Source organism: Amblyomma maculatum, chromosome 1 (genome assembly GCF_055883805.1).
Source record: "Amblyomma maculatum isolate TAMU_Amacu chromosome 1, ASM5588380v1, whole genome shotgun sequence".
NCBI lineage: Eukaryota > Metazoa > Arthropoda > Arachnida > Ixodida > Ixodidae > Amblyomma > Amblyomma maculatum.
In genome coordinates this window covers 52,207,982-52,227,614 of record NC_139344.1, presented here as the reverse complement: position 1 = coordinate 52,227,614, position 19,633 = coordinate 52,207,982, and the positions used below count along the sequence as shown (strand labels likewise).

The following is a 19,633-nucleotide window of genomic DNA, read 5'->3' as shown; positions in this document are numbered from 1 at the left end:
CGCCCTGTCCTCCCACCGGACTGCCCATCTGCCGGACGGTCGCTGTGCCTTCACTGCTTAGGCGCCCTCTCCTCGCGCCCAACTACGCATCTTCGAGACGGTCGCTGTGCCTTCACTGCTGAGGCGCCCTGTCCTTCCATCCAACTGCCCATCTGCCAGACGGTCGCTGTGACTTCGCTGCTGAGGCGCCATGTCCTCCCACCCAACTGTCCATCTGCCGGACGGTCGCTGTGCCTTCACTGCTTAGGCGCCATCTCCTCGCGCCCAACTACGCATCTTCGAGACGGTCGCTGTGACTTCGCTGCTGAGGCGCCCTGTCCTCCCATCCAACTGCCCATCTGCCGGACGGTCGATGTGCCTTCACTGCTGAGGCGCCCCGTCCTTTCACCCAACTGCCCATCTGCCGGACGGTCGCTGTGCTTTCACTGCTGAGGCGCCCTGTCCTTCCACCCAACTGCCCATCTGCCAGACGGTCACTGTGACTTCGCTGCTGAGGCGCCCTGTCCTCCCACCGGACTGCCCATCTGCCGGACGGTCGCTGTGCCTTCACTGCTTAGGCGCCCTCTCCTCGCACCCAACTACGCATCTTCCGGACGGTCGCTGTGACTTCGCTGCTGAGGCGCCCTGTCCTCCCATCCAACTGCCCATCTTCCGGACGGTCGCGGTGCCTTCACTGCTGAGGCGCCCTCTCCGCGCGCCCAACTACACATCTTTCAGACGGTCTCTGTGACTTCGCTGCTGAGGCACCCTGTCCTCCCGTCCAACTGCCCATCTGCCGGACGGTCGCTGTGCCTTCACTGCTGAGGCGCCCTGTCCTTCCACCCAACTGCCCATCTGCCGGACGGTCGCTGTGCTTTCACTGCTGAGGCGCTCTGTCCTTCCATCCAACTGCCCATCTGCCGGACGGTCGCTGTGCCTTCATTGCTGAGGCGCCCTGTCCTTCCACCCAACTGCCCATCTGCCAGACGGTCGTGGTGCCTTCACTGCTGAGGCGCCCTCTCCGCGCGCCCAACTACACATCTTCCAGACGGTCGCTGTGACTTCTCTGCTGAGGCGCCCTGTCCTCCCGTCCAACTGCCCGTCTGCCGGGCGGTCGCGGTGCCTTCACTGCTGAGGCGCCCTCTCCGCGCGCCCAACTACACTTCTTCCAGACGGTCGCTGTGACTTCGCTGCTGAGGCGCCTTACCTCCCGTCCAACTGCCCATCTGCCGGACGGTCGCTGTGCCTTCACTGCTGAGGCGCCCTGTCCTTCCACCCAACTGCCCATCTGCCGGATGGTTGCTGTGCTTTCACTGCTGAGGCGCTCTGTCCTCCCATCCAACTGCCCATCTATCGGACGGTCGCAGTGCTTTCACTGCTGAGGCGCCCTGTCCTCCCATCCAACTGCCCATCTGCCGGACGGTCACTGTGCTTTCACTGCTGAGGCGCCCTGTCCTCCCATCCAACTGCCCATCTGCCGGACAGTCGCTGTGCCTTCACTGCTGAGTCGCCTGTCCTCCCACCGGACTGCCCATCTGCCGGACGGTCGCTGTGCCTTCACTGCTTAGGCGCCCTCTCCTCGCGCCCAACTACACATCTTCCAGACGGTCGCTGTGACTTCGCTGCTGAGGCGCCCTGTCCTCCCATCCAACTGCCCATCTGCCGGACGGTCGCTGTGACTTCGCTGCTGAGGCTCCCTGTGCTCACACCCAACTGCCCAGAGGATTCCCCCCATCGTCGCAAATCTTGGTTCCCACAAACAGTCCTTGTCCCCAAGGAAGACCGTCTCGCTAGCGCGGCAGCGAGTCCACGAGAAAGGTGAGTGCTTAATTTTTTCCGCCAATCGCTGCCCGTCAGCCCGTCCCGTAACTGTATAGTCGGCGATGACGACAGGAGTTTACGCAGCCGCCGCAACTCCCTTGCATTTGTTAGGCGCGTAAAAATATGGCGATTCCGCACATCACCCGTGTTCAGCGTGATGATTCTTGATTCTTGACGGAAAGCATTAATCTACTCAGTCATGCTGAAACGACGAGTATTACCATGTCCCTGATGCACCATGTAGCGGATGCACAGAGGTCTCCCTCTCGGTATCTCTATCGTTGTATCCGTCATCACCTTCGGCGTAGGCGCCAACCTGGGCAACGGAGCGCTCGGTGTTTGCTACCGAGAGCTCGCCCACCAGCTCACCGTCGCCCACGGCCACGCCCATGCGGGCCCCCAAACGGCATTGGCAACATAAAGTGTGCGCCCTGCTCTGTTCCAGCGTCATCCTTTTGCACTCCTTCCTTGTTGACGCGTACTCTTCTCGCTGGTTTCCACCTTCAATCATAAAGTCGCAGAACAACGAGCTCAAGATGCAGGTGAGCTATGGCGGCTGCTGCTGCGCGGACCTAGACCACCCTTCCCACCTCCAGGTATCATAACGATTGCCAACAATCTTGTGAATGTGTTGGAAATGTGGACGACCCTACATAGGACTGCCAACAAACTCCAATATAAGAATGATGGATTGTGCTGCCGATGCCTGCATGTGGTGAAGGTTCCTATCGGTTATATGTCGTAATGTAAATGTCTCGACTGAGATAGCTACCGAAAGATATCTGAGGCGCAAGACACATTGCATATGCCAGGGCATAGGCGCTTGGGGAACGCACCAGTTGTGGTAATAAGGGTTTAGAAGAGTGCAACGGGAGAGTGTAACATGGGCACTGCCCCAGCAACCAGTACTGTCCAAGCTGCGTCGCGAGTGGTGTAATGCGCGCTTGATACTGCTACAAACAAGAGATAGCATTATTTGTTACATGCTAGCTGGCGCAATGCCTCGTATGGCTTCGAAAAAGTACGAAACCTTACGGGCGGTGACGAAACACAAACTGGGTGCTCCTGAAGTCTGCTTGCTCCTCTAGCTGAACTAGGTTGACTGCGTTGCGATTGACAAGGTAAACGTCCTCGGCCTGTCTATAGCTGTTGATTCCCCTAAGAAGGCGAAGACCCAATCGAGTTTCATTCGAAATGGACGGTATCCAACAGTAAAAGGAGTAAAACAGACGAGCCGGCGTATCGATATGGTTTACTCGCCTGTGCCACTGAGGTCATCAGCAAGTGTGATATGGTCGACTGAGCCCTCGAGGGCGTTTCGATGGCTTACGTGAAAGCCGATAAGCTCCTTGACTAAGCATGCACACCTTGCATCGAATCGCCCGCAGAAAAATGAACGCTAATACACTAAACTGAAACGCACCTACATGGTCAGCGCATTCTATTGAATTCGCATCAACGGTTTCCTCATGTCTTTTAGAAAGCCTTATGAGCAATCGGTGGCGGTAATCTGGAGGAACTGGATTTTGACAGCCTACTGCGCTTGCTGGACTAGGCGCGCCAATAAGAACAAGGACGAAGCGCTTCGACCTGAATCCCTTGTTCTTATGCGTCGTTGTTTGCGCTTAGTCCCGGAAGAATGAAATAAAACGAACTTCAATAAGTACTGCTTGACTGCCGCGATCTGTTCTCGCGCTGTCTGCAGGAAATCCAGCGGACGCTGCCATCCCACTTTCCGCGCCGGCCTGCTCATGGAGAACTGGGCCGGCTGATCCAGTTGACTAGCAATGATTTCAACCTGGAGATCCCTACCACAAACTTGTACAAGTACGACGTGGAGACCTGCGCCTAAATATGCAAGGAGGCTAAAGTCCAAGAGAACCGCAAGTACCGCTGCATCAGCACCAAGATCAGCCGCCTCGCCCTCGAGATGCTCGACCTCTGCGGCAGCTTACCTGCCTTATACGGCCGCAAAAACCTATAAACGAGACGGGAACTCAAGTTCCGCGAGCTCACTTTAACGGTCGACTTCGAAGAAGGCCGACGGATGGAGAAGTTCGTTGTCAAGGTCCGGTACGCGGCCACATTAAATCTGGACGCTCTGCAAGCCGTCTTCGATAAACACGTGAGGCAAGTTCCCTAGGAGGACCTCCAGGCCATGGACATCGTTCTGCGGCAAGGACCTTCGATCAAACTGACGCCTGTTGGACGGTCCTTTTTCAAGGCGCCTACACCAAATGACCACACCCTGGGAGATGGCCGCGAACTCTGGTTCGGCTACTATACGAGCATTCGACCAGCTCAGTTGAAACCCATGCTCAATGTTGACATGTCGGCCACTGCTCTCAACGAGCCTCTGCCGGTAACTGGCTTCATGTGCAAGGTGTTGAACAAGGGCCTGCGCGAGATGTCGGCCATAGACTTCAGGGATCATAGCGAGCACCAATACGTTTGTGTCAACAAGCAGCTGATGGGGCTGCATGTCAAGGTTACTCACTTAACTAACCCGAGCAAGTTCAAGGTGCTATGCGCCAATAAAGAGCCAGCGAAGAAGTTTTTCTTCGGCATGGAACACGGCTCCTGCTGCTCTGTGTCTAACATTTTTGAGAGCTGCTATGTTCGCCTCACGTACGCCAACCTACCCTGCGTTCAGACAGGCAGTGCGACTCACCCTGTCTACCTCCCGCTGAAGGTCTGCTCGATTGTCAAAGGACAGCACTGCAAGAAGAATCTTGACGAGAACCAGACGTCGGAGATGATCAGGTGCAGTGCTCAGCCTCCTGCCAATCATTTCAACGTGATCCGCCAGTCGGTGCGGGACTTGGTCAGCCAGAGCAATCCTTGCCTGCGCGAGTTCGGCATTAAGACCAGCACCGAGCCGACTCAGCTGATGGGCCACGTGCTCAAACTGCCATCCCTGGCCATCGCGAACAACTTCGTCGGCAAGCCCCGCGAGGGCACCAGAGAGCTGCGCGGCCGTCTCTTCTTCGAGCCGGCCCTGCTGACCCGCTGGACACTGCTCTTCCTGAGCCTTAATTAAGCGAGGCAGCCTGGACAACTTTGTCAAAATGCTCATCCGCGTCAGCCAGGAACTGGGAATTTACCTGGGCATCTTTACTGGCTTATTTACAGTCCCATACATAACCCTATTGATAATTTGGCTCTCCAGGCCGATCTGGCAAAGGTCGAGGAATGTTGTCGAAATTGGTTAATGACCCGAAATGTTAACAAAACGGCCCTAATTACCTGCCACAGGCGCCAACGTTATTTTTCATGCAACTACTTACTAAACGGAACTACTATCTCCTCCGTATCTTTTCTGAAATATTTAGGTGTCACAATTTTCAATAATCTTAGATTGCATGCTCACGTCACATCCTTTACAAACGATGCTAACTTGGTTTTCTTCGGCGTAACTTAACTCAGGCACCTGCTTTCGTTAAACAGCTAGCTTATGTAACTTTTGTAAGGCCCAAATTGGAGTACGCATGCGCATTGCGGGACCCGCATCTTCAAAACCTGATATCTACCATTGAATTGACTCAAAAGCGTGCTGCTAGATTTATCTTCTCTGACTATTCTCGCAATACTAGCGCCACTAATCTAAAAGCTAATGCCGGCCTCCCGAGCTTGCAAGACCGCCGTAAAATATATAGACTCTGTTCATTTCATAAATGTTATCATGCCTTATCACCTAGCACAGCAATCATCAAGTCAATTCATCAGACATCTAGTCGACACAGCCACACCTTGGCCGTTTATCCGCCACATACCCGAACGACAACGCGCCTCAACTCATTTTTTTAAGGACAGCCACCGACTGGAACGATCTTCCCGCTGACATGGTCGTTCACTCTAACCCAGCATCATCATCAGCCTGACTGGACCCACTGCAGGGGGAAGGCCTCTCCCATATTTCTCCAATTAATCCGGTTCCGTGCTATCTGCATCCACTTGACCCCTGCGAACTTCTTAAACCCATCCACCCACCTAACTTTCTGCCGTCCCCTGCTACGCTTCCTTCCGTTGAAATACAGTTTGTTACCCTAAGCGACCATCCGTTATCCTCTCTTCGCACTACATGTCCTGCCCACGCCCATTTCTTCTCTCTGATTTACAGTTTCAAAATCATTTCTAAGCCACCGTTGAACAATTTTTATGTCAATCGCTACAATACTGTCAGGCCTACCCTTCATGTAAATCCCCGCACTCCTGGGGTCCTTGAGGTATTGGAAATAAATAAATAAATGAATAAAAACAAAAATAATAAATAAATAAAATAAATGCGTGTAGAACAGCCGCTGGACGTGAACACGATTGACGCAAACCGTAAGCCCATGCAAACATTGTGCTCGAGGAACCGCGCAGCACTGCCAACCTAGAGATGATCATCATTGTGCTCGCCAAGAACTCGAACTACGCCGTGATCAAGCAGGTGGCCGATACCGAGATCGGTCTGCGCACCCCGCGTTTGATGGACTACAACTTGATCATGAAGTGCAACGATATTTTTGTCAAGGCCAACTCAATGGCAAGAACCTCAGCAGCAAAAATTGGTGTATAGTCAGGTACCCGAAATGAATAACTCCAGTCAAGAGCCTGAGAGTATATGCCATTAGCTGCTTTTTCCATTCTGCTGGGAGGCATCTGTAAAATGGCAATATCGCTCGAAAATTCTCTAGATACTCATCTATAAGTCCGGTCGAAAATATTTTCTTCCCCGGCGACTGTGAGACTTCGCCCCTACAACGCAAGGCCGCAAAATGTTTTTGAAAAGAGTAACTATTAACGCAGTTACAGCCACCGCAATCACCCGATTCTGTCAGGCTTCTTTCCTTGCATTCCCTCGCAAAGGATTTTCACTCTCCTGCCCGAGGTCGTCTAGCCTCCGCAAGACAAATTCCCCTTCCTCCTCCGCATTTGGCGGGAGGTGGGGCGTGGCACTCCGCGATCGCGAAAAAAAATAAATAAAACGGCCGAGGGAGCGCGCGCCGCTGGATTCAGTCTGGCCGTAGCGAGGGAAAAGCGCGCAGCGAGCGGTAGCACGGCCGGTCTCGAGGGAGAGAGCGCGCGCTCTTCTCTTCCTCTCCAATGGGGTCTGTTTCTACCACCCGCCGCGCCTCGGTGGGGTCGCCACCGCCCCACTGTTGCTCCTCCGCTACAGCCGTTCACGCGCAAGGGAAACGCGCGCTCGCTTTTAGCTTCGCCCGCGTCAGTTGCAACCGGCAGGTCCTAACATTTCACCCCTTATGGTTTATACAAAATCCGTGATCAACATCGAATATTTATCGTGTACGAGGAATAAAATACAGTCAACAATCCGCTCACGCGCACGCTCCTTCGTCAGTACGGGCTTGCACTGTAAAATGAAGCTTCGGGAACACTTCAACATTTTTTACCCCTAAGTTTTGTACAAAACTAAATTTACCAGGCTGTGCAATGTGCCTTTGAATGTTTTAGGCAGGTGTAGCGCGACATGACGTGAGTGCATGGTGAACTGTTGGGTGGAGATTCTGTCAACCGCTACCGTTTTCGTTTAGATCAAAAGAGGCACGGGCAAAAATTCAGGGCGCGTCTCAGATTCAGAGTAAAGAACAAAAATTTACTCATATAGTAAAAATTTCACTTGTCTAGTGGAGTGGGCTGTTCTAGCTTCGTTCAAAACATATGTCAGTTGGAAGACCGAAGATGTATATGTAGTCTCGCGACTACTTTTAATCAAGGAAATCGGCATAAACAGTTAAGCAGAATCGAAAAGAGCGGCAAACAATAAAAAGATTGTCCTTCAAAGTTACACATTGCACTATATGTTCATCAATTCATCAAAATGCGACCTGCGTCTAGAAAATTCAGTCTCAAGATCTTCCTGCACGGCTTGTGCACATAAGGAGTTGGCTTCTCGGTCTTCTCTGTCACTTTCTTCGTATAATTAATTGACAAGAAGAATTCTGAGAAATGTTTCGAATATCAAAGAAGCGGACCTAATAACATAGCTGTTGTCAATTCCTTTCGGGCAACTCAGTGTTGAGTTCTGAAATGCTGACTGAATCACGATCTTAAGTACTTCGAGAACATTTGTGTGTATAGTAGGTGCACGGCAGCTTTTTCTTAAAAAAAAAAAAAGAAAGCTTGCCTAATATGGCAACAAGCTCTGGTTTCGGATAATGCAGTCCACTAGAATATTGTCCTCGTAGAAGAGCGTACTACATGGAGCTGCTTCTTTCGCTAGTTTCAAGAAGAATAGAGCAAGCGTCACACCCGAAGTTGATTAACTAAATCATATATCCAGCGGCGTAAGGTAAACCGGAATATGTGACAGTGGGAAATGGGTTGGTAGGAGATGCCATCACTTCCTTCAGTGCCTTGATTTTGCTCTCAGATGAAACGTCCGTCTTGACAATGTAGTCATGTGCCGCTAGCTATTACGGCCCTCGCATCTAGCATATGTCATTCCCTTCCGCACATTACACTTACTTTCCCGAAAAGAGCCTCAATGGGTCGCTATATAGGGCTTGAAATGAGTCTTCAGTGAGAGTGTCCTTCTTTAACGCTTTAGAAGTTTCTTGCATACTTTCGATATAACAGGTGAACTCATTTGTAAGTCATTGCATCGAGTATCACCTTCATCATTTGTTGGCCTCTTTTTACCACTTCGAGCACAAGTGGTGTCATGAATATCAAACCATTTTTAGTGCTTTCATAACCAGCTTAATATCATGTAAAAATTTCAATAAACAATGCTTATTTGTAAAATTAATTAAAATAATGTGCATAATACCACAGATTGGCTAATATATGAATTGTAATAACATTTAAAACTCAACCCTACAACGTTTACTTTGACTGTTATACTAATCTTTCATATCATGCAAGCATTTTTCAATTTACATTACATTTTTATGAAATTATTTTCATCTTCGGTGTTACATGATTGTTTTCGCATCTAGCGCTAAAGACGGTTTTTCTGTAGCAGACGAGTTGCTGTCATGTTAGCCTTGAAGAAGCTTCGATGAGATCATTTCTCATTCAGTTTTTTTTTTCCTATTCTTTTACAGGCTTGGGAAAAATTCGGACTAAAATGGACAAAAGTAGCTACCATGCCGCAATGTATGCCATGCTTGTCGAACGTTTGCTGAACGACAGTGTTTTTTATATCCGTTCGCGTGTGTAGTACGTTGACGACATGCCGCTGCATCATCTACGTTCTGTGTTCTTTAATTTCGGGGTTCCACTAACCACGAAACTCGCGAGCGATAGCGCGAAACCAGGCAAAAGCCACCCGCCGCCGCTGAAGCAGACGCTGGGCGAACAGTGAGCAGGTCGCGCTCCTTGCGGTGGCGGAGAGCGCAACTCAAGGAGAAACATTCCCATTGTTCCCGCGGCGATTGAGAAGGCCGTAAGAAAGAGCGCGCGCTCTCCCCCGAGACCGGCCGTGGCGGTAGACACCCATCCTTCTCCCGTCAGTCAGCGAGACGGACCAATGGACGTCGTTCGCGGTACGTACGTCATTACTGTGGCTCGTCGGGCCAGCGCAGGAAACGGGGAAGCTGGCTTAGGGAGGAGAGCATGAGATAGCTTTGAATTGTATTTTCCTTCCTTCAACCTTCCTTCCTTTTATTTCCTTCAACCTTCCTTCTTTCCTTCCTTGTCTCTAAACATCACCTTGTAATAGGTTGGTACAGATAATTCGTTTTCTGCTTCTTTGTCTTCGATCGTCTTTTTCTTTTGTTCTAAAAACGTCAAGTTTTGTCTTCCTCCGACTAACTAGGGAATGCAGTCTTTTTCCTTGAAAGTCAGTGCACTGTATAGTGAACTCTTGAACACTATCATTGTGGCTACCAAAGGCTGTCGAATAAGTGCAGGAGCTCACTTTCGGGTCTGCCATACAGTGCAATTTGAACTCGCAAAAATATGTAAAATCATTCGAATGCAGCAAATTAATTTCCTGCTAATAAAGTTATGGAACTCCATGAAGTGACGAAAGTTACCCCTCATTGCATGCTATACCATATTTCATACGCGATACCCTCAGCTCAATGTAGCCTGAAGGGTTATTGTGCAGGTGATGTTTCGATCAGAAAAAAATAAATTTCAATAAAATCCTAATAATTTTTCGAAGTGCTCCTTACAGTCGGAATAAAGAAAATGTTTCCTCTACGTATCAAAATTTTGCAAAAAATAAAAAATGCTACCTACTTGTGCATTTGCAATTAAAGCCACTATAGTATTCATTCCAAAGATGCAGTTACTGTCGCGGAGGAGATGTGCATCCCGCGTACCGAGTTTAAAGTGTCTAAGAAGTGGGTGACGAATTTCATGAAGAGGAACGGCCCAAGCCTGAGGCGACGAACGACCGTATGCCAACGGTTGCCCGAAGCCTACGAAGAAAAACCGAGCGCCTTTCTGCGCTACGTGAATGACCTGCGGTCAACACATTCATTCCTGCTTGGTCAAATAGGCAACGGTGACCAGACTCCAGTCTGGTTTGATTTGCCTAGCAATAAGACCGTGTCCGCAAAAGGGGAGCGCCAGGTCCGCCTGCTGACAACGGGCAATACGCACAACCGTTTCACGGTCATGTACGCTGTACGGCAGATGGGCACAAGTTGCCGCCATTCCTTTTGTTCAAGAGAAAACGATCCCGACGAAGGAAAAGTTCCCGCCAAAAGTCATCGTGCAGGTGAATGAGAAGGGATTTTTTAATGATGAAATGGTCCTCAAATGGTTTCGTCTCGTGTGGTGCAGGCGTCCGGGGGCACTGCTGAAGCCCCGCAGCATGCTTATCCTGGACTCATTCGGCGGCCACATAACAGACCATGTGAAAAAAGTGGTAGCGGACGCGAGATGCGACCTAATCATCATTCCGGGCGGATTGACACCTATTCTTCAGCCACTGGATGTGGCGCTGAACAAGCCATTCAAAGACCACATCGGTGCATTCTAAGACCTCTTAAGAATATTAGACCTCTTTTTTGCGCTTTGTCAAAATGAGCAAACTCCACCAACTAGCCCAAGAAACAGCATTGCAGAGAGACAGTGTGCCTAAAGTTCACAACCACTTTGTGTAAGCCTACAAAAGCTAGTAAATTCAGACTAGATTGACCAAAATTGACCACAATAATCTGGGCATGCACTGGGAAAATGTTTTGTCGAACGTGAAAATGAACACATTCTGATGCCTATGCTGCTTACCAGTCTAGTCACGTCTTTTTCTCTCAGTGTGGCGATTGAAGTATAAAGGCATACCACTTCCCCAAAGTACATCCAAAATTGCGTTATGTTGGGGGTAGAGTGGCGTGGGTTGAAGGGAACGACTGGAATACATAAGCCCCGACTCCAAACACACACGCGTCATGCACTGCCGCGCCAACGTCGTCGCACGCGTCAGCCAAAGCCGGTCTGCGCATGCGCGCAGCGCCTTACGCATGCATCGGTGCGATCTGTCCCTACCTTGTCTGTCCCTTCCAGATATCTGGCGCGTGACACGCGTGCGCGCTACACGCGTCGGAAACTAGCCAGGGGTTTACAAAGGACCGCGCGGCTGTCCCCTAGCTACTCCTTTTTTTTTTTCGTTCTGAAGTCCACTTCGCTCCCCCTGCTTCTTTTCTTCACAGAATGGTTTTCTTCACGGTTTTCAAATTTTCTCAATCCGCGCGAGAGGGTGAGCGAGCCAGTACCACGAACATACAGGTGCATTCCCCTTTTGCGACGCCTGCCGTGACACCGGCGGTGGCGTCGCCTGGAAAGTGCTTTGGAGTACCCGCTTTATTTATGGCAGTTACGAGGGTTTACCTACAGAGGTAATGTGAGGATTGGCAGCCATGTTTGTCAGTTCTTCGATTTTCCGTACCGTTTCCTCGGGCTGTTTTTCTCTTTTTTTTTTCATCAATGATGAAACAAACAGTCTGCCTTCACACATTCATGGGGACAATGTTTGCAAACAGTGTAGGTTCACCAGTACTTGTCTAAATGGGGCGATCCCCCCCCCCTTCTTCCCCCATCTTCATTGGAACCGCTGATGAACCAACAAGAATATCTTACCGTACGATCCCCAGTCATGTAAAAAGAATTCCGCGGCTGGTAAATTTCAAATTATGAAATCATTGTCAAGAAACACATGTGCTAGTTGCAAAGCGGCGCATATTGGGATAACTGCTCATGATGTCGCACTTTTCTGGTCGTCTTATTGCTCAGAATATATTCATTTATCTTATTTACATTACCCCTCAGGGAGGCATTACATATATTTTGCATATATTTCAGAAAAATCATGTTGCGCTCACGCTCTCGACTGCTGCTAGTATGGCAGTCCACTTTCTCAACGTTCCTTATAGCTAAAAATGTCACAACAAGAGCGCAGGGGGGGACACGCAGCGGCGAATGGTGGCAGCGCACGCTGCCCTGGCTGCGGAGCTGGTTACGAGGGACAACGCAGACGGCGACGCGAAAGGCACGAACGGGCGCCAAAGAGCTGTCATCATCATCATCATCATCATCAGCCTGATTATACCCACTGCAGGGCGAAGGCCTCTCCCATATTTCTCCACTTAACCCGGTTCTGTGCTAGCTGCATCCACTTGACCCCTGCGAACTTCTTAATCTCATCCGCCCACCTAACTTTCTGCCGCCCCCTGCTACGCTTTCCTTCCCTTGGAATACAGTTTGTTACCCTCAGCGACCATCGGTTATCCTATCTTCGAACTACATGTCCTGCCCATGTCCATTTCTTCTTCTTAATTTCTACTAGAATGTCGGTAACTTGAGCTATTTCTCTGACCCACTCTGCACGCTTTCTATCTCTTAATGTTACCCCTACCATTTTTCGTTCCATAGCCCTCTGGGTTGTCCTCAGCTTAAGTAGAACTCTCTTGGTTAGCCTCCACGTTTCAGCCCCATAGGTGAGTACAGGCAAGATGCAACTGTTGTATACTTTCCTCTTGAGCGATACCGGTAAGCTGCTAGTCATAATCTGCGAGTGCTTGCCAAATGCGCTCCATCCCAATCGTATTCTTCTTGTTATTTCCTTTTCGTGGTCCGGGTCTGCGGTTACTACCTGTCCTAAGTAGACATACTCGCCTACTACTTCTAGTATTTCGCTACCTAATGTAAACTGCTGTTCCTTCCCGAGGCTGTTGAACATTACCTTAGTCTTCTGCATATTGATTTTCAAGCCTACCTTTCTACTTTTCCTGTCTAGGTCATCAATCATTATTTGCAGTTCATCCCCCGAGTTGCTTAGCAAGGCAATGTCATCAGCAAATCGCAGATTACTGAGGTATTCTCCATCTACCCTTATCCCTAACTGCTCCCATTCTAAGTCTCTGAATACTTCCTCTAAACAAGCTGTGAATAGTACTGGGGAGATTGTGTCTCCTTGCCTAACACCTCTCTTTATGGGAATTTTGTTACTTTCTTTATGCAGAACTATGGTTGCTGTGCAGCCGCTATATATATCTTGCAGCACTTTCACGTATGGCTCGTCTACCCCCTGATTTCGCAATGCCTGCATCACCGCCGAGGTTTCAACTGAGTCAAATGCTTTTTCGTAATCAATGAATGCTATGTATAAGGGCTGGTTATATTCCGAGCATTTTTCTATCACCTGATTGATGGTATGGATATGATCGATAGTAGAGTACCGTTTCCGAAACCCTGCTTGATCCTTTGCTTGATTGCAGTCTAAGGTTGTCCTGATTCTATTAGCGATTACCTTAGTAAATACCTTATACGTAACAGACAGTAAGCTGATTGGTCTGTAATTTTTAAGGTCCTTAGAGTCCCCTTTCTTGTGAATGAGGATAATGTTTGCATTCTTCCATGGTTCCGGTACCGTCGATGACACCAGGCACTGCGTATACAGGGTGGCCAGGTTTTCTAGCACGATATCCCCCCCGTCCTTCAGCAAATCTGTAGTTATCTGATCCTCTCCAGCTGATTTCCCCCTTTTCATAGTTTCTAGTGCTTTCTTGACCTCGTCCTTCGTCACTGGTGGAACGTCTGACTGTTTTTCCCTACCGCCAATCTCATTACGGTCCTGACTACTTTGGCTACTGTAGAGATCTGTATAGAACTCCTCGGCTACTTTGACTATCTTTTCCATATTAGTGATGACGTTGCCCGCCTTGTCCCTTATCGCATACATCTGGTTTTTGCCTATGCCCAATTTCTTCTTTACCGCTTTAAGGCTTCCCCCGTTCTTTACAGCATGCTCAATTTTCTCCATGTTATACTTCCTAATATCGGCCACCTTGCGCTTATTGATTAGCTTCGATATCTCGGCCAATTCGATCTGGTCTGTTGGATTGGAAGCTTTCAAAGAGCTGTGCTCTAAAACAAAAAAAAAAAGCTGTTCAGCACGCCAAATGGCCAAATCAGGGCAGCGCGAGGAAGTACATGTCCGGACAAATTCTAAGGGCAGTAAGTAACCGAAGTGACGTCTTGCATTTTTCTTTTGTTGCACATACAATGACAGAAATGAATCCTTTGACGCCAAAGAATGCCTCAGTGGCAGCCAGTTATGCATTTTACCGTGGTTAGCGCAGGTGACTGCCGTTCTATGCTTTATGAAAGCAGGTGATGCTGCTAGTGAATAAATAAATAAATAAATAAATAAATAAATAAATAAATAAATAAATAAATAAATAAATAAATAAATAAATAAATAAATAAATATGTAGAAAGTACACTGGATTCACAATGCAGCAAAGACGTACCTCTAACCAATGAAGAGGACAGAGGAGATTCAAAGGGGAAGGAGCGGTCTAACGCGCTTGCGAAACTAACCAGCTTCTACTGGCGACGTTGCCCCATAACTGCCTGCTACCCTCCCCTCTCCGCTTCATTTCCCCAAAAATTTAGCCTGAATGCATTGCGGCAGCTGCGTGGTGCTTACCCTCTTGGTAGGTATTTCACGCCCATTTCGCAATGCTGACTCTCTTCTCTAAGGTAAAATGAAATTGGCCATCACCCTTTTCTCAGCTCTCACTAGGTTGCCAACACCAGTTTCTATGGTTAGAAAAGCCCGAACTAAAAAAAAAAAAAGAAAAAAGAAAATTATTACTGTGGATTGAAACAGACTTTATTGCAATTTTATTATTTGCAATAACGTTTAATAAAAGTAGTTCTGCGCCAGAGAGCTCGCTAGAATACTGCGACTCCTACTATAATTGCTATAACTTCAAAAGTGGTAACAGCTCAAAAGATGGGTATCAAAGGAAAGACAACACAGGTGTCGATTTCACGAAATCGCCAAAGATGGATACTTCATCTCACAAAAATGTTTATAGTACTGCGAAAGGTCGGGGCACCATGGTCCAAGCAAAGCGCACTCGGACACTTGCGCGCCAACGAGGCTAACACGTTTTCCTTTTTTTTTTGTACTTTGTAAATAATGTACAAAGCTCCTCCTGCACTTTCTTGCTATAGCTCCTCTCTGCACTTCCCCTCGTTATCCACTCCCCATCATTTTGCTTTCCCGCCGGCTGCAGCTCGGGTGCTTAGATTTTAGATAGCAGTTGAAGCGGCCGGCAGCATTCTGTTTCTTCCTTTTCTTTGAATAACCACTATCCACACCACCTATAATAGGCAATTGTGCTCCCAGTGTCGCCCTTGTCGATCCGAGGGGTGCACAATTATCTATTACAGTGCGCATTTGAATGGGCCAGGGAGCCCCTGCCTTTCGCAGGGGTGTAAATCTGTTGTGAGTCAAAGTATAGTATACAAGTGCCACATAAATATTTTCCATCATATTGCACCTTTCCATTTTTGGTATATCCACTTCAGCTATCGTGAATGTATGTCGACAATGTGTCATCAACTTGCTCAAGCTTTCACTCTATCAAGAACAGTGAACAACAACAAAACGAGGTGATCAACATACCTTTCATTTATGTTGCACACATTCGGTCATCGTCGAATCGAGCGGCGGCGGTGTGCGTCGCCGCTCAAGTTCAGCCATGGTAAGGCAAGCTAGCACTCGGCAGTCCTGCTATCAGCTGTAGCACGGCGGGGGGGAAGAATGAGGCTTTGAAAACCCACCCTCCAACAAAAGAAAGCTTCTCTACAAAGCAAAGGTTGGGTCGCTCGGCCAACTGGGAGCAAGGCCGGTATGCATTTTCTCAGTCCTGAATCAGTGGCGTAGCCTGGTGGCAGAATTTGAACTAATACCAAGATGACCACCGTGGGACCCCCGCCTTAAGGCCAACACCATCGTGGCACCACAGGGTGCCACTGCGAAATTTTGATTGCGTCATGAAGGGAGCACACTAATTTTTGGGGGCAGAAAAAAAAAAGAAAAATACAGCAAGCGGTCAAGTGGAAATTTGGGCAAACTGGAAAGCATTCAAAGTCATGTTTCTGAGCACTTATGAGTAGATAAGGGACAGAAAGAACACATACGAACAGGACAGTTAGTCTTCAGTTGATGTTTATCGGAAAAAACATGGAGCCTTCTCAAAGTGCTGAACTAGTATGCACTATTGCTTACTTACTGCTGATTTAGATTCTGTGAGGGGAAACAATGTAGTATCAGCCATGTTCTATATGTAATGTCAGAAAGGGCGCTTACATGTCTTGTGAAATTTTCATGAACTCACTGAATTCTCAAAATACTGTGCTCACATGAAGTCAATCGGAGACGCCTATTCTGCTGAGCTGCATGTGCATTTGGCATTAAGGTGTGGGACGAATAACAATGTTCTGTGTCCTGCTGCAGTAGTAGCTTTGCGAATGTTTTTAATCGTTGATTCTGGCTTGAACAACACGCAAGATTTTGAAATGATGAGTGCGAAATAATTTCAAAGCAATGCAACATTACTTTTCTGGTAATCTCAATTCTTACGCTTGTACTCACCTGTGAAATAATATTTCAGCTTTTTAGCGATCTCTTTGAATGATCTATTCTAAAGCTCATGCATATTGCAAACAAAGCAGTGAAAGGACACCTTTTTCAAGTACTGTTTTTAAGCACAGAAGGCATTGCAGAGATCAATTATCCCAAAGCGCGTGCTTAGTTTGGCTTGTTGCCAGAAATTTTGCTTGGCCTGCTTATAATGACGCAGCTGTTTTGTGCTTCATGGCTGGTTTGGAAAATTGTTTACAGCTGTTTGGCGAAAGAACTTCGTTTGTCACTGTTGTGTTGCTGCCGTATGACTCTGCCTTAAATGCTCTCAAAAGTATACTTTCTGCTAGGTGATGTGATGGACATTCTGTTCTCTGCTCTTGATGGTTCGGAAATATGTTAGCGGCAGTCAGTGCATACTCCAAAAATTCTAGGGGGCACTTTGGACCACTAAAGCCCTCCACTACCAGTGCCTCTTTCTTCTTTTACTCCCACTTCTTCTTCCTTACTGCTCGGTTAAGGTGTCTGTGGAGAATTGTGACAGATACTGCACCTTTTCTTTCCTGTAAACCGATTTGAAACGCCGCTGATGCCTGCTGCACTGCATCTGCTTGTATTCTGTGTGGTGCGGCATTCGAGGAAGCGCCAAATGAAAGGCACCGCACGGATGCCTGGATCGGACGCCCGGCGAGGTCAGCTTCATTTGTGTGAATTGCTTGATGATGTCATCAGTTATGACCAGACGGGACATCGTGACCGGATGTGAAGCCATGATGTCACATCCGGTCATGGTGTTACCAGGTGATGTCAGTCTCGCGGAATCTCGCGAAGAAGTGACACTTCTTGCAGATGCACGCACAGACGGACATGCTGCAAAGTCATGAGCCATTAAAAGCTTTCGCCTTAATAAAAATCAAAGCATCTGTTGCAGTAGCTGTTAAATATTCAGTAGTAGATTACAGAACTGAGCTCAACCAGCCTGTTTTGTGCAGCTGAGCTAGTCCATGGTGTAGGCGTGCCTCCAGTGCTTTCAAGCAACAATTTAAAATGGACTAGCTGGTACAGCCCTTGTCGACAGCCTAAGCGGTTTGCTTCTGTCTAGTACGGCTTCCTGCAAATTTCGTAGTCCAAAGCTTTGGAGGATTGGGAACACAAAGTTATTCTGTTTTTGATATAGAGAGAGAAAACTTTATTTGCCAATGATTTAGATGGTTTTTGCGCTCTTGCACTCTTGCCGAGGTCCGGGCGAGAACAGCTTCCCAGTGTCCAGCGAGGGAGTGGTACTAGATCTGCCGGAGCCAGATCCTCTGTGCAGTCCCAGATTATATGGTCTAAGGTGGCAGGCTCGCCGCACAGTTGGGAGCACGAATTTACTATGTCAGGGAAATATTTTGGCATACGTCCAAGGGGTTCGGCTGCGACCGCGTTTGCCGCCGGCACGTGATAGCCTGTTCTCGGCTGAGCGAAGCGTGCAGAGGAGGCAGGCTCGCCCTGAGCTCCTTGTAATAAGTGGTAATGGTCCGATACGTATCCATTGACTCACCCCGTCGGGCAACCACGTCCGAGATCCCCTCACCAGCTCAGCTGACAAAACCTCGAGCATACTGGTGAGCGGCCTCGTCCCCTGGGACGCCCGAGTGAGGCGGGACCCATACGAGATCTACTACGTTCCTATTTTTTGGCAATGCGCTAAGAATTTTGAATGCAGTGGCGGAAATACAACCCCTGATGAAGTTGCGAAGGGTCGTTTTGGAATCACTGAGAATGGTGCTGGTTCCGTTTGGAACAATTGCTGGGGCTATTGCGGCCTCTTCTGCCTCTTCTATCCGGCCCGTGACCACCGTAGCTGCTACCCTGCAGGAGATGCTCACAGCGAAAGCCTCCTTTTCTGTAATGATGTATTTTGCCGCATCAACATACGCGGCACTATCATCCCCTTGGTAGTTTTTGCCTAACGTCTTCGCCCTGGCCCTCCTCACACTTTCGTGGCGATCCGCTTGCATATTCTTGGGGAGTGGTTTGACCTGAATGCGTTCACACATCTCTACCGGCAAGATCACCTGGCTTGAAGGGTCCCCGCCCCTTATACCTAAGCCTCTCAGGATACACAGCCTCACCTCAGTATGCAAGAGCCGCTGCGCTTGTGATGTGAATTGTGCCTCTATGAGCTCTTCGAGGGTGTCGTGGACCCCTCGTGACAGAAGTCTCGCGGTGGACGTGTTTGTGGGGAGACTTAGAGCTGCTTTGTAGGCTTGCCTTATCAGGCAATTCAATTTTTCCCTATTGGCCTTTGTGAGGTCCAGGTAGGGGGTGGCATACACGAGCCGACTGAGGACAAAAGCCTGAACGAGCCGACATGCGTCGCGCTCTCCCATACCTTCTCGCCTAGTCGCCATGCACTTATTCAGCCGTATGGTCTGTTGGATCGAGGTTGACAACCATTCCAGCGTTACCTTGTTGCACCTGTTGGATTGTATAAACATCGCAAGCATCCATATCGTTTCCATCTCCGGTATTTCATTTCCCTGGATTTCTAGCTGTATCTTGTTCGGCTTTGTTTTGCAAGCCCTTCCATTATTATGGATGACCAACAGTTCAGACTTCTGTGGGGAGCATTCCTGTCTTGCCCACGGGCGTGGGCTGTTTTTGAGAAATTGTGGATGCCGAGCATACCGAATAAGGTACACCAAGAGACTAGGAAGCAGATCCCTTAGGCTGCATACTTTTGATAGAGCCTGTACATAGTTAGAATGCGACTTGTCTATGTAAAGTGGTCAAGGACAAAGAACAAGAAATGGGCAAGGAGGTGCTTTATCTATTTCTTCATCCCTGCGTCTCTTCAACCTGCACAGCCAAATCAAATTCATGTTTTCCTGCATTGTACCTTGCAAGCAGCAAATTCACCAACCCTGCCAACGAATTTTCTACACTGCATTTATTTATTGCTAATTCATTATCTTATGCTTCGGCATTAGACACTGCATGTCTTTGCCA

The 19,633-nt window shown here is 48.6% G+C and overlaps 1 pseudogene; it reads left to right on the top strand.

The window, feature by feature from the left end:
* Positions 1-2,189: 2,189 nt before the first annotated feature.
* On the top strand, positions 2,190-10,744 carry LOC146202368 (protein argonaute-4-like; annotated as a pseudogene).
* The last annotated feature ends 8,889 nt before the right edge of the window (positions 10,745-19,633 follow it).